General features: G+C 41.8%; 1 long non-coding RNA gene across 2 annotated transcripts; it reads right to left on the reverse strand.

Annotated features, from left to right (window-relative positions):
• Positions 1-5,854: 5,854 nt before the first annotated feature.
• On the reverse strand, positions 5,855-17,094 carry LOC135287147 (uncharacterized). Of its 2 annotated transcripts, none has more exons than XR_010350994.1 (3): positions 16,991-17,094; positions 14,756-15,723; positions 5,855-7,158 (listed from the first exon to the last, which is right to left on the reverse strand). It is a non-coding gene; the product is annotated as an uncharacterized LOC135287147 (long non-coding RNA). The 2 variants fall into 2 exon arrangements; XR_010350993.1 differs by having other exon boundaries at positions 14,756-15,720; positions 16,991-17,080.
• Between the last annotated feature and the right edge of the window lie 371 nt (positions 17,095-17,465).

Genomic DNA, 17,465 nt, shown 5'->3' on the forward strand with positions numbered 1-17,465 from the left:
TCTTTCTGGACACAGCCCTTCAGCAGAAGAGAGAAAATCCCTCTCCTTGTCCCGGCTCATCCTCGACCTGCTGTCTGGCTTCACTGCATTCAACAGGATAACAAACATCTGGCTGAATTTCTCTTCCCATCTGGCCTGATCCTGTGGTTTCCCTGCCCCAGCTGACATTTCCTTCCTCTCTTACTTTACAAGGAATTCTTCTAGTCCTTCCTACATGTTTCTCAGAATGAACAAGAATTAATGAGCACCTGTCTCTGCCCCTAACTATCTTTCAGTTTAATAGGCCTGGCGCTTCCAGTACCCAGTTTAGGGGGAAATTAAATAGAAACATGACATAGCAGAATCTTGAGGTATCACACAGAAATTTAAAATGTTAAATGGGTGAGGAAGTCTAAATTTCCTGTGGGGAAGGTAAAGCATATTCTCTTTGCTAATGCTTGGGGGATTATTTGAATGCCTTAACCTTTAGGAAGCCCTAAAGATGTAATACTTTTTTTTTTCTTTTTCCTTCTCTCTAAAGAAGAGCCCTGCTTTTTTAGATTGTATGTTAAAAACAGAGGATGAACTATTCAATTTATTTTTAAGATTGCTCTGAAAGCATATTTCAGTAATACAGCTGGGAATATAGGATTTAAGGGTTTTTTCTGGAATGTTACATAGTAGGAGCATCTGGAAGTTACATCTAGGGAACTGAGTGATATATGAAAATAAGGGGAAATGTAGGCAACATGGCACCAGGGAACAGCCAAAGACTAGAAAGTCTTCAAGAATTCAGCACAGAAAAGAAAGGTGACTGTGGTTTCTAACCTGCAAGATTAGCAATAAGGATTTAGTGATCTGGATGCTCTTGAGACCATTATATGAGCATACAGACAAAATGAAAGATACTTTGATCTACAGTTCCCATTTAGGAAACCCTAAAATTAGCTACAGTATATCTGAGGTGCTGAGTGTATCTCATAGACCACTGAGCAGGTCTGTAATTAACTTTGGTTCTTTGAGTGCTAAAGGACATGTGATGGATTATCATTCAGAAAACAGGCCTAGAAAATGCAGCTCTGTCATGGATATATGAATATATAATGCTCCCTGCTAATTCTAGCTCAGTTATGTGGTTGATATTTGGAGAATTTGCTCAATTTGGAAAACACTATTTTTAATTTCAGATTTTCATATTATGATACACTGGATAAAAGTGCTCCAGAGAACGAGAACTAGCAGCAAGTGCTGAAAACACGAGGCCAAGCTCAGGATCAGAGCCAGGGGTTTCCATTCTTATGAAAAGAAAATTACTCCAATCAAAGAATGTTTTGGGGAATCCTCTCAAACCAGCTCTAGCTAAGGGCCAGAAAGTGTTATGGCCCAAGGTTTCCTGACTCTCCCCCCAGCCCAGGGCTGTGTCTGCAGTGCAAAAGAGGCAACAGGCTGAGGTGAGGGAGGCACTAAATGCACCCTTCTGCCACATCTGCCAAGCACCACCTGAACACCTGGTGAGTTATAAAAAGTCCCCAGAAAGGCTCCCAGAGTTAAAAGTGGCCTGAAACAACTTCAGCAGGGTCCTGGAGCACCCCATTGTCAGGAAAAAATCTGAGGGAATGTTTTAACTCCTTGTTATTAGACAGCATTGAAAGTTTTACTGTATTTCTAACAAAAAATTCTTTACAAAAGGGACAAAACATTGAGGTTTCAGTTCACTTTACTGAGCTTAGTACTATTAAATTAAATATAGTTGCTGAGAAAGGTTCACAGCTCTTCAGCACAGAAATCTTATTTCGTTTATAGTACCACTAGGTGGCTCAAAATGAAAGCAAAAAATACACCACTCACCACTTAAATCCATGACCAGAATGAACACACACGACTTAAAGACTACTACAAGCTATCTCATAATTGTCATGCTTCAAAAATTTCTATCAATCACCAAGTTCCTGAGGTTAGTGATAAATACTCACTTGAGAGAGCAGAGCTGTCATAGCCTCAGACATGTTATAGCTCTTAAAGACAGATGTTGCTTGTGAATGTGTGGGAGAGCAACTTCCAAAAGAATAATTCGTATTTTTCTCCTTCTCAAAATCAATTGCTATTGAATGAAGTTACCAAGTGACAGAGAGTGATAGAAGTTGTTTAAATGCATCTAAAGAACAGCATTATCACATTACTGTATTTTAATTTGTTTTAACAAATCATCTGAAGCATTAACTTGTTTTGTTTCATAGTGATTGCCCTTATTTATAACAGCAGCTTATGACTTGGGGTTTAGCTTTCCATTACACATTGGTTTAGATTAAGGTCAAAGCTTGCAAATCAAACCCATCCCTACTTGAAAGTAACTTACTGATAGGCGAGACTCCTGGGTATAGATATATATCTGCAATCAATCAAACCTGCTGGCTTAACAGCACTTTGCTCTTTCCAGGTCAAGTAAAATAAATAGAAAGGACAGTTTCTGTAGAACTTCAAGAGGCAGATTATGTTATCTGCTACCTTACAGCCAGCCATTATCCTACCACTGACATATGAATTGCCTCCTATTGAAGATAATGGGACTTGTTAAATAGGAGGGTGTCAGACAGAGTGAGAGAGGGACATAGAAAAGATTTCTATTTTCTCATAACTCAAATACAGTTAGTGTTGCATGCAGGTCTCCCATTTCTTACAAGAGGCAAGACAGGGTATGAGCCACAATGAATATCTCCTCAAAATCATCCTCACATTTCCCATGCAAATAAAACACTCACAGAAGCTGTAATCTGGGCAGTTAAAATACTCTTGGACAATAAGCATGCTTTCATGTGGTGGCTCACCGAGGAAAATTTTGGTACCCACATGTGATCATCAGGGCTATAACTGAGAACTATTGACAGAAAGAGCTCTCCAAGGGGACAATATCCAGGCTGATACCAGATTCCCACCTACACAATCTTCCTTGGCACATCTAGAAAAATACAGCACGTGCTTATTTTGTTCATGTTTCCTGTTTGACCAGGCACATTCAGACCTAGGGCACTGTTGCATTGGAAGCCAAGATGAAGCTGAGGACCTTAAAACCTGCATCAGACCTCAAATGGATGTTTGCTTGAGTCAGGAAAGCTCCCTGGAGCACACACCAGCACACCTCTGGCCATAGAAGGATAAAAACTCCCTCTGTCCTACTAAAATAATGAAGGATCTTGTCTTTTCCCTCCTACAAAGAAAGACATTCAGGGACCAGCAATGCCAGCATGAAGGAAACACACAGAATAACACCCCTCCCCTGCAACAGATGGAGCAGTCTGTTAAATTAGACACACCTTCAAAATCTTCACAAGTGCTCTGCAAGTTGCCCACTGGGGACAACATCCCACTTTCTGCCAGGACTGAGTTGTCCTCACAGTGCACACCAACTTCACCCCAGGCTCAGAGGCACAGCACATGCACATACCCTGGGTCCTGGAACAAAGACCCTGCCCAAAGGTACCAAAGATACCCCAGCTGGCTCTGAACACCCCACCCTGCTCCACAGCAGACATGGGAATGGCTATTCCCTTAGGGATGCTGAGCCATCCACATTGCTTTATTTACCCTCCCAAAGTGTTTCCTTGGCATTTTTCCTTAAGAGTGAAATTTAGCACTGGCAAAATGCAACAGAGCTTACCTTCCATGGTACAAACCTTGGCGCAATGTCATAGGAGGCAAGCCTTGTGCAAACCTGCTACAACAGGTGATGAGCTACAAGATGTAGCAACTTGCTACAAGAAATAACAAGTTCCCACAGATACTTGTTTTTACTAGCTCTTACATGCCTTTCATAGCTCTCATGTTTGTGAAACCTCTCCAAGAGTCCTTGCTGGGGATGTCACAGGCTGTCCCCAGATCCATAGGGGCAAGCATGGGATGTCCTGGGCTGCACACCAAAGCAGCATGCAGGGAAACCATATATCCTCCACAAGATGACTGCACATTTTGGCTTCCAGCATACACACCTAAAACCTCTCATCTCATCAGTAGCATCCTGATGAGGAATAACATAAGCTGATCTTGTTTTGTACACTATTGTTTTCTCAAACTTCCACTGTGCTATGTGCACGTGTGCACACACTCAGGCTTGATGTACTTTTGGGTTTCCACCAGCTCACGGGTGCTGGAGCTGCTGTTGATTGAAGATCTGTCTCATTTTGCTGCACCACACACTGGGGCACTGCTCAGCACCCTGCTCCTGATGCAGAGCCCACTTCAAAGTCCCTTTTCTGACTGTCAAAACCTCCATGCCAACTTAGGCTTACAATGATAAATTATTTGTCCTTCTCATGAAAACAAAACAAAACTGATGGAGAAGGAAGACTTGCTCACCATATGATGATCGACAAGTCTCGTCTTTATTCCCGAATCACCGATTATTATACACCTTTTAATTAGCTCATGCATAGTGCAAAATCCCAGCTCACCATTGGCTAACTAGCTATCAGCTAACTACGTGCTGGTTTTAGTATAACTATTCCACTTTCCCAGGCTATGCCGGTCCACCACCTGTGCTTGTGCATTACTTCATCCGTGGGCCAAGGACACAGTTTAATTGGGATAGCAACTCCCTCATTTTCTATCTTGGTCAAATTAATCTCACTGTGAGCTTTAGCTTGGAGCTAGCTTGTTACAAAGTTCTCAACACAAAACAATAAATCCCATGCTAATTTGCTGAACTATAAGAGCAAAGTTGTGACCAGAAAAGGCTGAACCTTCAGACAAGGTCCAAAACAAAGTAGAAGTAGACACTAACGGCACCAAATCCAAACAAAATCTGAAACCCAGCCCTGTGCTCCCGCAGGTGGAGCTGGTTCCCAGACCAGGTCACATTGCTGCTTCCCAGCATGAGTCTGGCTCTTGTGGCTGAGTGCAAGGGCAGATCCCTGTCTTAAAAAGCTTTTCAATACAGTGAAACAGCACTATGGTAGATGCAGATGCTGGCTGTAACCCACAGGTTTCCTTCTGAAATGTGTGTATCTGGCCCATAACATTTGCAAAATGAAGCCTTTACTCTGCAGTTAAGTGGTATACAGGCAGTGCATTCAGGATATTGTACTTGCTGTGTGTCCCTAAAGCAGGTGCTGGATACCTCTGGAGCTCTAGGCTATAGTTTCTGAATACAAAAACCTCTCTGAAACAAAACCATGACTTCTCATAGGATGAAGGAGCTGTTTTTGGAAAGTCTTCCTGCCTGGAGGCCAGCAGGGCCACCCATAGCAGAGTGAGAAAAAAGGGGCAAAGTAAAGGATGGAGGAATAGTTTAGGCAAAGATAGTCTGAAGGTTTGACTGGAATTAAAAGTTGGAATTAAGGCTGAATAATAAGCCCCAAACAATTTCATGTAACAACTGGTTGGTTTAGATGTGTCGCTCTCTCTATGCCCTTCTAGTGAGCATTAGGGGTAGATCTGTGGAAAGTAAATATCCTGTCACAGACCAGACCCATCTGGGGAAGAAAAGTGCTGCAGTTCATGACTCATGAGCCTGGCATCAAGCTGGCTGGATTTTCCCACATCCAGCTGACTGCCTTGCCCATGGGGTGGACAGTCTGCCCACCGTAGGCAGATGTTTGTCTGCTCAGCTGGAAAGGACAAGGAATGCCCTGGTGCTCCCTTCAAAGCTCTCCCACTCTGAGGAAGGATTAGGAATAGCAAAATGAGAGAAAATATGTGGGAAAATAAGGTTCATGGCTTACAACTGTTTCTGATTTTTTTATTTTGCTTTTTTATTTTTCTTTTCCTTTCTCCTTTTTTTTTCTTCTTTTTTTTTTTCATCTTCTTGTTTCAAAGAGAAAGGCAGGCATTTACCATCTTTCTTTTCTAAAAAGGGAAATATCTGTTCCTACAGTGCCACCTTCAGTCCTTTTTTGCTTATGGTCTTAATTTTACCTAGATGGTTTAATTTTCTGAAATTCTATTATTTCTGTTAGTAAAGGCTCAAATAAAAGAATTTCTGTGCATTTCTCTTTGACATTAGCTCATATTACTAAAAGATAACACTCTTCAGATCCAGGAGGCAATATCTGAACAATTCTGAACAGTGGTAAACAAGTTTCTTGCATTCAAACATTTTCTGGAGTGACAAAGCAATCAGTTGTTTGCTGAGAAGGTAATGGGTAAGTAGGAGTGTGGGGGGAGTGTGCATGGAGCCAGTGTATTGCTAAGAAGGTGGGGTTTTATCCAAAATAATATGGTAGGTTCAGTGCATGCTGTATGTGAGATATGGACCCATGGATATGAATGTCTATGCTGATAACAGGAATTAACACAAGCAATAACAAGCACAGGTGCTCCTGTCAGAAGATCAAACAATTGAGCTATCAAAAAATTATGGCAAACACATTGGCAAGATCATGTGTAACTTTCTACTGAACATGTTTATCCTCAGAATTAATACATTTTATACCCAGACCATTCAGTGCAACTATAGCAACTGTTTTGTTAACAAATGCATAAACAGAATCTACAAGGAATGGGAAAAACATTATTAATAGTTTTTGTAATTGGAGCTCATTTTTATATGGGAATATCTAGTCAATAGCTACACTTAAGTAATGCATTGTTTGCAGGATATAAAGCTGGTGCCACACTCTTTTCCACACCACACACTGACAAAGAGGTCTGTGGTTGGCTTCTCAGAAAACAGAGTTTTTTGAAGTTCATTAAGTAGAAACATTTGTGTCAGCACTTGTGCTGTGCTCACAGGGTCTCATCCCCAGGCACTGCAGGTGATGTTGCATGTTCACAGTCTGCATCAAAGGCCAAGGCTGACAGTGACCATGTGGCCTTCAAGAGGCCAGGACATAAGGAAGGCAGATGTTCCCACTTCATGGCAGAGCCTCACTGGAAGGTTTTGTGCCCAGTGCTGACCATTGCTAGACCCTCTGTGTTCCATGTTGTGATGAAAGGAGCCACCTCTTCAACACCCTGGGCTCTCAGAGGCAGCACAAATGCTCTCTCATTTGTCTCTCAGCACAGATGTTTGCAGCACAGTCCTGTGCTGGCAGGAGGGGCCGAGGCCAGGGCTGTCAGACTCCCCCAGCCAAGCACCAAGAGTAAGGGAGGAAAGGAGCTGCTGTTCACTCACCTGTGAAGAAAGAAGGCAGCAGGAGCTTTCCAAGGAAGCTGGGAAGAGCTGCAGCGCCCATGCCTTGGGCATTCCTAAGGACAGAGAAAAGAGAAGTCAAGGGGATGCTGGTTTGGTAGTTGGCTGTGAGAACTGTCTTCATTTCATGTTGTGTGTGTACATTCCTCTGTCTGTGTGTGTGTGTACATTATAGATGTAAATTTATTAAAAGTGCAAAAATGGCCCCTGATTCTTGCCGGAAACAAAGGTGGAATTCAGTCAGAGATTGAGGTTTCTAAATTTAAGCACCTAATCGCAAACATTTATTTGTGAGCTGGTCATCTCAGCGCCTACTGCAGTCAGTAGAGATCAGCTGGTTTTCAGCAGCAGAGCATTGGTGTCTGGTGATATTAGGATGCCCTGGAGTTTTTTGGCTGGCCTCCAGCTGCTGCCCCAGAGCACCTAATGTCTCCTGTAGGTCCTGTGTCACATCTGCAAGCCCCATCTTGATGCCTAAGGTAGCCTCAGGCATCTCAGTTACCACTTACTTTAGTTGCTCTGTTACTGCTGTTAGTAACAGAGCAACTAAAGAGAACTTCTCAGTGTCTACCTCACTGTGGGCAGACAGCCTCCAGACACCACCACCTCTGCTGAACTCCCCTCCCTGAGATTTGCAGAATGGATCTTCACCATCAATAGTGGAAGCTTAGAAATTTTGTCTACAAATACATGGGATGACTAATTTTAGTGTCCCAGGCTGAGTCTTGCCCAAGGTGTTTGTCACTTGGCAACACACATTCTAGGTCATGACTCAGTTCCAGGATGAAGCTGTAAAATCCAGTTGCAGCATGCACAGGGGAAGGGTCTCACCTTCCCCATCTCTCAAGGGATCTGTGCTGCCAAGTATGGGTGCTGGAGACCACTGCTACAACTAAGGTCCAGGGAGAGAGTGAGCCTGAGATGAGCAGAGTGAGGGAAGGCACGGGTTGCTGCCTGTCCTGGCATCAGGGGAGCCCCTGGAGGCTCAGCCAGCAGGGCTTTGCTTGCTTCCAACTCCAGGCAAGTTCTGGGACCAGCTGGGAATCTGTCCAGGCAAATTTAAAAAAGGCTCTTTACCTGCCTTTGCTACATGAACAGGCAAGAGGGGCTAGCTGGGCAGAGAGAGATGGTAGGTCACATAGACAGCACCTCTCTGGCTGACAATGCCTAAAGCACTGCAGGATAGGAGATCCCAAGGACACTCAGTGCTACTTTGTGTGTAGGGGGCATGTGGTAGTGTGATAAAGACACAAACTGTAGCTGTGAACTCCAGCCTGGGATGCTCTCCTGAGTCTGTCCCCTGGAGCAATTGATAGAGCAGTACACACATGGCCAGTGAGACTCTGACTCCAGACCTCATGCCTGTGGGTTTGTTCTAGCTAATAAATGTGTGCCTCACTTGTCTCCTGCCTTGAAGCAAACATAGCTGTGTTCATGTGCAAATGAATGTGACACACTGTGATTTCTATTTACTAGCATTTTATGCCTATGCTACCCAGCATAAGTGGTTGAAAATGGTTTCTGGCACTGTTAGTTCAGACTTTAATGTAACTGCATCAAAGCCGACTTCTTCTAATGGACTGAAACACTGAAGTATGTATTTTAATTTAAATAATTTAGAAAATGAACCTAGAAATAGAAGCACTTCACCCAAATGCAGCACACACATTGCCAGAAGAGCTGCCAAGGCTCAGTTGTTTCCTCCCAGCAGCGAGAGTCAATGCACCAGGGGACATGGCCCCAAATGGGTGACCACAATCCCTGGACTGTCCCCATCACAGCTTCCCAAGCACAATATTGTATTTTATCCCATTGTGTTGGAAGGAAATGTTATCCCAAAATATTGTAAGGACTTAAAGGAATGACATGGATTCTACCAAGGATTATATGAAAAAGCAAAGATTTTTTTTGCCTACCAATGAAAAAGGACTTTCCCACAGTATATTAGTACCAATGTCCCACACTCAAGAAGGGGCTCCTAAAAAGTGCATCTATCATTAGCTTCCAGAGGAGTGACCTTTCTCTTACTTTTTTTCTCTGTACCATAAGAAAAAAGTAGAACAGATTATTGTTTGTTTCTGTCTCCAAAATATGTGATCAAAATATCCACATATGTGCCATGAAAGTGAAGTTCTGTTATAATATTTTTATCTAAAACATGAGAATAACAAAGTGTCATTCATAGATGGCATCTGGTGTAAACTATTTTAAGACCATATTTAGAAAAGGGACTGAAATGTCTCTACTGCTTTAAGGCTCTCTCATTGATAAAAGGTTTATTTGCATTTATTCTGCCAAGTACATTCTGAACTCCACAGTACAAACCCCTGCCTGATAATTGACATGGCATTTGAGCTTCAGATTAATATCCTCTTGATTGTTCTTCTGACAGGACTCCAATTAACTAAACAGAGCAGCTTTGCCTGGGAAGAAACTCATAAAACATGAATTGGAGAGCCAGTCCATAAATAGAAGTAGCTCAGATTGTATATCCAGTCCATCACAGCATTAAAGAAGCTCTCATCCAGGAAAAAATGAGCGCACCCACTTCCTGCTGGAGACATTCATCCACCTTCAACTCAGCCCACTTGCTTCTTGCAACTGACATTAGTTCCAAATGAAACTGAAAACTGATGATCTGAATCAGGGTGATTGCTTGAGTTTTATTTGATTTTGGTTGGTTTTTTTCAAGTAGGGGAATAACGACATGGTGGGAGAACATAAGCTGAAAGTTATTTCCTTAATTTCGCAGCAAAAAGTAAAATGAGTAGAGTAAACACAGGCAAAACCATTTAAGCACAAAAGCAAGGCATCCCGGGAGAGCACAAATGAGAGCTTATATAAGAGACATTACACACCTCATTATGGAATTCAAAATATTTGACAAGGCAAAGCCTGTTGAGATCTGTAAATAAAGTAAGAATGTTGGTGCTTCAAGGCAAAAAACGAGAAGAAGCAGATACCAAAGGATACAAAGGTGAGTTTAAACTCCTTCAACTAAAGTCTTTTAAAACTCGAGAGGTGCCCAAGTTTTTCAGTGACATCTTGTTCATTCAAGCAAAATGCTGAGCAAGTAAGAAGCAAACCCGATTGCTCAGAGTGTAGAAACACTGCAGTAAAATGATTACCTTTGTAGGTTAAGTGTCACTGTAGAAGATAAAGCTATTTGGCTGGTGCTTAAATGAACGCAAGAGGAATTCATTAACATTTTTATGAAGAATAAATACATTCTTGCTTATAATTTAGCGGCAAGGTGAGATTGATAAAGGTCTAATGGATAGAAGTGTCTCATTACTGAACCTTGTTTGTGCAAGGTTGCTAAAACAGGCTGTGCAGTCCTTAGTCCTGCAAGCAGATCTGCTCACTTTGGTGGGATAGCAGATCCCTTTGTGTTCCATGTTGTGATGAAAGGAGCCACCTCTTCAACACCCTGGGCTCTCAGAGGCAGCACAAATGCTCTCTTATTTGTCTCTCAGCACAGATGTTTGCAGCACTATCCCTACACTTCCACCTTTATGTACATTCAAAGCTCAGAACCCCCAGCTGTCTCAGCCAGGAGAGACAGCAGCACACTCAAGAGTAGAACACTTACGCCCTTGCTCCAGCCTCATGTTGTCGTTCCCAAAGACACCACAAACAGCTCCTAATCTCTCAAAATATAATCAAAGCTGAGTTTCAAGAGAGATTAGCTGAATGCTCAGCTCAAGGGCACTTTTTGAAGGTGAAGGGCTCAACAAAACTCCCTTGCTTGCAAAATTCTAACCTGCTACAATGTAATATGAGCAACAATTTTAAAGCACTGATAAAGGGCAAACTAACTGATGAAACTGCCTGTTTCAATATTAGTAGAAAAAAACAAGCTGTGTCTTTACTTGTAAGGGAGTTTTTGCTTTTCATTTTTTTAAACTACATGTTTGTCTAGCAGAGCTTAACTTAGTATTCTATTTCTATACCAATCACAGAACCAGACAACAGAGCACTAAGGGTAAAACAGCAATTATCAGATACCATACAGATTTGCCTTAATGTGAGAACTTCACATTACACTCACACAGTTCATCCATTTGGAACTATAGGCAAATTTCTAATATTTCTTTCTTCATCATGCTTTCAAAGGAGGTTACAACTGATTCTAATGCCAAAACTAAACACACCCACAGCACTCTAGAAAACAGAAAGCAATCTAATATTCTCATAACATAAAATAATAAAATAATATAATAAAATAATTTCTAAATTAAAAAAAACCCAAACTTTGATGTTATTTTGGGTATACAGTAAAGACTTACTGTAATTTGTCTGTCTTCTGTGCAATAGCAACCAAAGAAACACTCCCTGAAAAGCCTGTTATAGTTATATAAAGAAAAATGTAGAAAGATATATGTACTGTGCAGCAGAATAAACTGAACATTTTTTTCTCCTTTTTTCTCTTTTTTTTCTCCTTTTTTCTCTTTTTTTCCTCCTTTTTTCTGCAGGAATTCTGTGAGACAAGTGCATGAATGTCATTGCTAACTTGGATTTGGAAGCCCAGCTCATCCCTCTTAACATAGGTCAAATGGCTCAAGACCGTGACCCTGATGGGAGGAGGAAGTGAATATACATTGGACTGATTGCTTTGTCTTCCTTCTTTCCCTCCCCAAGGCAAGAGAAACATCAAAAAAGTTTCATTCTATCATGAGATCAGAAGACCACACAGAGGAGAGAAAGTTTCACCAAAAAGCCACTTTCTTTGGTCTCAGCAGCAATTGCAAGTCAAAGACTTGGCTGCGGTCTGAGGATGTAACTGAGCTGTCCATTAAGAAGGGAGACTGTCTGTATTCCCACCTGCAACAGCACCTGCAGTTAAACTGGTCACAGGACTTTGCTCACAGTATTTCTCCTAAGATAGAGCCAGACATATTCACTGAACAAATTTTCACTATTTCAGAAATCAGCTACATATGCAGGGTTTGATACAAGAGACCAAAGTATAAATTTAAAACCAAACCTGCAATGTGCTCCCTACAGGCAGCCAGGCACCCTCCTCCTGGTCTGGCTTTAGTCTCACGCAGGCTGGGCAGAACAGGGCTGTCAGTCCTGGGCCTCATCCACAGCACTCCAGTGCCAATTCATCACAGTTTTGCACTGGAGCATAATCACATGCTCTGGTTTGTTGTGAGTTCCTTTCCTAAAATCTTGTCTGATTCAATCTGCCTTTGACTCTGAACAACCATTGAACTGATGCCTCTAGGAAACTATCCACATTAACTGTTATACCTCCTTTCTGAGTGGTACCAGGGATTAATCCCTTACTGATACCATTTATACTTACAGGGATGGATTTTTTTCGTGTATGCATTATAGGATAATTATTGAAATTGAATTTCTGTTGCCATTTCATTAACCAGTCATCTCTGCAAATATTCTCAGACAACATCAGGTCAGACCGCTCCAAGAAAATACTCTGTTTTAACATCTGCATTGCTGTCATTCATTTCATTTTTCAATTTTCTTACCATATCCTTTATGTCTTAAATGTCATAGTCACAAGTCCAAATCAGGTGATTACCCACCAATAACCTATTTTTTTCCAACATACAGCCATGGAACACCTGGACATGAAGCAGGCTCAGAGCCCTCCTCCAAAAGCCTATGGCCTCCCCACTGTGCAGTGTCCCTGCCCTTGGCAGTGTGCCCTCCCACAGGCTGCCACCCTCCTTTCTCCTGGGGGCCATGGGGTGCAAACTGGGGGGACAGCTGGGGCACAGAGCCCTCCTCAACACACACCAAAACTACACCCATGACATTTCCAACCAGCAGCATGAGGTGACACCAGCAAAGCTGGCCCAACATCTTTGAAAGAGAGAGGAGCACTTCGCTCTGACTGTCCCCGTGACTCTCTCTTTAGGGATATCTTTGGTATCAGGTTCTTGAGTTTTCATCTTGATGAAGACAAGGATCCATAGAAAGAGCTTTCATATGAGTGAGAAAATTACTCCTTCCATCTCCCACTGTCTTTTCAACTCTACCAACTTTTCTTGGTATGGATGTCAGACTTAACCTGTAGTCTTTCAGATTATTCCTCAACCCTTTTTTGAAGACCCATGTCCCATCTGCAGCCTTCCTTTATTTTGTCTTCAAGTGCTTTAAACTGTATCTCAAACAGGACAATTGCAGTTACCTAAAGCTCCTTCATGAATTTATTCTGGTCCTGGGAAGAGGTTATATTCAATCTGCTGGTTTATGCCAATCAGTTTCTCATACTCATCTCCTGCAAAGAATGACCCTTGCTGACCTTTCCTGTAACCAGCACTAATAGAAACACATAATTTAGACCTGCTGCAAGGTCCTGTCTTCATAGGGGGCCTTTTCTACCCCTTCATCACTTGACTTTCTGGGAAACTTTCTCCTTTGATGTTTTTAAAGCAGATTTTATAGCAGCTTTCACACCTTTATATTAACTCCCCCTCCAAACCTCTGGCCTACTTTACTGCAGCGGGACACTCAACTTGCTATGGTTTATGATATTTTCCATTTTCCTTGTTTATATAAGACTTCCACCTTAAAAAAAAAACCCTTTGATTTAATTTAGCAATTTCCACCTCCTTGATGTTTGATTATGACAACATTTTGTTTTCCTTTCAGTCTTTTAAACACTCTTCCCTGGTAGGTGGTATACATTAACTCCATGCTTCTAAAGTGGTGCTCTGAAGCAGTCTCCACACTGCCAGCACACATTTTCCTGGTTTATTTAACCTCCTGGTTTCCTAAGTACTATCTTATTGATTTATTGCCGTCCTACTTTGCTAAAATCCTAAGTCAGCTGCACATTTCATCTCAGATTTTTGTTGTTTAAGACTAGAAAAGCTACACAAATTTGAAACACTTCTTATGGGAATAACCCCTGCAGCATGGACTCTTCCCAGAGGATCCTAGTGAAGTCAGTGGACTAGCATGAGGTAGGGCTTTGAGGAGCAGAACCTTGCACACTTTTTCTCTAAAAAATTGCAACTTTTATCATGTTGTCTTTTCTGCCTTCATTTTCTGCCTACTTACCACTTGATTTTGGATATTTGCACACCGTAATAATAATTTTAATTTAAACAGCATAAATTCGGCACAGCCATTTTTTTCAAACTTATGGAATATATATTCTTAAGATATTTTAATTTTTAAATTGTTATACAAAAGAAAGACATGTAATTAAGAAGAAAATTTAATCTCTTCCTAAGGAGTAAATTTGTTTTCCATACCCTACTGATGACACAACTGAAAGTTGTGTCTACTACACACTACCTGAATTGCTGCTCTCATCTCCTAAGGATACAAAAGTTTGCTGTGGACTGGAAGTGACAAAAGGTTCATTGGGGTCTGCCTTTTACTCCCATGTCTCACTTCCTAAGTGCATGAAGGCAATGCCCCCCCGAGCTGCTGTACAAGTAGAGGGTAGCAGCATCCTGCAGCAGAATGAACTGTCGAGGTGTTCAGCTCTGCCTCTCGGGGTTCTGACTTTAAGAACCTTGCCTGTGAGAGATAAGGGGCAATTTTTATCTCCTGAGGGAGCACAGGACCAGGGCTGTATCTGGGCCCCCATGCCCTCATGTCCCAGGTGACTCCTGTGGGAAGAGGGTGAATTGTAGCTCAAGTCCCCTTTGGCCCACGGGCTCCACTCACCTTCCTGCAGAATTCCAGAGGCACAGGGCACACGTACATCTTCATTCAGTGCAGTGTTGGGACACACTGCACCAGGGCACACAGGTGTCCCAGATTCTGCAAGACTCTCTCAGCTGCTGTGCTTGTGGCCTAACCTGAGCACAGCATCAAAGGTGGGCTGGGGCTGCTCTGCTCCACATCACACTGCCACAGCACAGCCTGGAACGTCACCCACCCAGCACACAGGAAAAGGAGCCCAAACCTGCTCCACCATCCTGCCCCCAGGTACCTGTCCCTGCAGGGACAGCAGAGGCAGCCCAGCAGCTCAAGGACACACAGGGAGCTTGTGTTGAAAGGGATCCTGAGTAAGGAGACGCTGGTGTTGTGGCTCCTCCAGGCCAATAAATCCAGCAAGCACGACCCACTCTCCTGATTTTCTTACCACATTGGTGTAACTACAATGTGATTTGTCTGAAATCAGTGTCTGAAACAAATAAGGCAGAAGAACTGAAAAGTCACTTTTCCTTTGTAAGCCTTCATTGACCTTTCCCCCATGCAGCTAATGGCTCCCATGGGCTTTGTAATGGGTTATTGGTTGTCATTTTTCCATGAGCTGTCCTTCATGGTGGTCTCTGTCTTCTCCTACTGTTTCAACAGAAGCACAGTCAAATCCTATGTGCTGGTTCCTGCATTTTTTTTGAAAATAAAATCTGAAATAGCAGCCAATGTCCCAGTGACCATGTGCAGCAACGAGCAAACTTCAACTCCTCTTTCAAAATTAACATTGCAACCAGAACAACTCCCTCAAGAGCAGGCATGTAGGCCCAATGCACAGGAGAGATTTACTTCTTTGTTCACAGACGTGTAAAGGTGGCTCATGACAACCAGGTGTGTGATTCCCATCAGCTGTGACACAACAGATTTTCAGGTGTATGGCCAGGTTCCCAAGAGGCCCCACAAATCTGGGCTTCAGCTTGCAATGACACCTGCTATTCAAAAAGGAAGTGGTTTCAGCTGCTCACACGAGCCAGTACCAAAAGTGTGCCACAGAGGATTACAGAAAATTCCACTGCAATCCTCAGGTCCCTCTCAATTAGGCTTTGTTTGTTTCTTTTGAAATTTATTCAGCCTTCTACAGAGATAGGAATGGCAGATAATATAGCCAGGAGCTGGTGATTTTGTTTAGTTTAAGATCTAATTAGAGAGGAAAATAAAATTTGTCAGTTCAACCTTTAGTGCTTAAGTCCCTAATACAGCACTAAAATTACTATTAGGGAAGGTAAAAAAATTATCACAGCATTGAAGATCTGGTTTTTCCTAATGTGCATGCAAAAGAAGTTTAAACTGCATTGCAAACAAGGATGAAAAAAAATAGCCCAACATAGTTCTTGAAACAAGGCTAAGAAGTCTAGCAATCACAACAGATTACTTAATGTTTATCCTGAAAAGTCTTTCAGTAAATTTATTGCCCCACTAAAATAAGCTCCATTAGAGATGCCCTGAGAATATACTTTTCATTTTTAATGACGTTTTCATGATCACGCTGCAGGTAGATTGTCAGGTGGTTTTAAGATTAAGCTGCTTTTGAATACCAAATCTACATGATTTACAGGACTAAAAATGCTGCAGATTACAACACTTTGGCTCTATATTTTCCAGAACAAAATAAAATTGCACAACAGGTAATATTTTCAAAGATCTGTAAATATAAAGTCTCAGTAAGCAAACAATTCAAGTTTCAGTGGAAAAGAACCACCTTGTGCTCAAAACTTACAGGCACACTCCAATGAATTAAAGTAAAATATCTCTGCTCAGAAATTACAACCAAGTTTTGCTTTCTATGGCTATCCTGTGCTTCACTAGGTCTGGCAGGAATTTTGAGTACAAAACAAACTGTGATAAATTGTATCAGAAACATCAATATAAGAAAAGGGATTTATAAATGTCTCTACAATATATGTCCCTCCTTCACTATTTACAATAGGAAAAGCAGTCCTTTAACACCTTATCCAGTCATTTGACCATGATATTTTATAGAGTTGGTTTATGAAAATATTTACTCAGTATTTATATTTCATTCCAGTTTGGCCTTTTCTGGAATACTTGTAGCACTTCTGGAGAACAAGGACATTTATTCCAAATACATGTCTGTGATCATATTATATTGAAATTTTGTACAGTTCTCCCACATACATCTTTCCTTTCTCATCCAGCTTACTCCCCACTAAACGAATGAGTGAAGAGAAAGATACTCACAAGTTTTATTCTAAAGATACCTTCACAAAGGAGATCTTGCATGTTTCTTCAACTAGCTGAGTACAGATTTTTCTGCTGATGAACAATCCCTTAATTGACTTCATTCAAACCACCCCAGGTGGGTGATTAAAAGATTGATTAGGGATTTGTCCCCTGCCTGTCAGGTCTGACTGCAGCTCACTTAGATTAATAGTGCATCTCTCCTCGAGCTTGAAATGATAATGCACTGCTTGATTGACTGAAGTGTCCCTGGGTCAAATCAAATAGGACAAACTGATGCCACAGAACATCTCCTTGGCTGGCATACAATATTACTTACTTTTCAATGCACAATGTATTTGTCTTCCATTGCCCTACAGCATTCCATGATCACTGAATCAGAGAAAGAAAATCTCTTTAGAGGTGGGGAAATGAAAAGGGAGGAAAGAAAGTAATCGACAAAAAAGATGGGTTTATTAACACTTGCTTACCCACC

The sequence above is a fragment of the Passer domesticus genome, chromosome 1, assembly GCF_036417665.1.
Source record: "Passer domesticus isolate bPasDom1 chromosome 1, bPasDom1.hap1, whole genome shotgun sequence".
Taxonomy (NCBI): Eukaryota; Metazoa; Chordata; class Aves; order Passeriformes; family Passeridae; genus Passer; species Passer domesticus.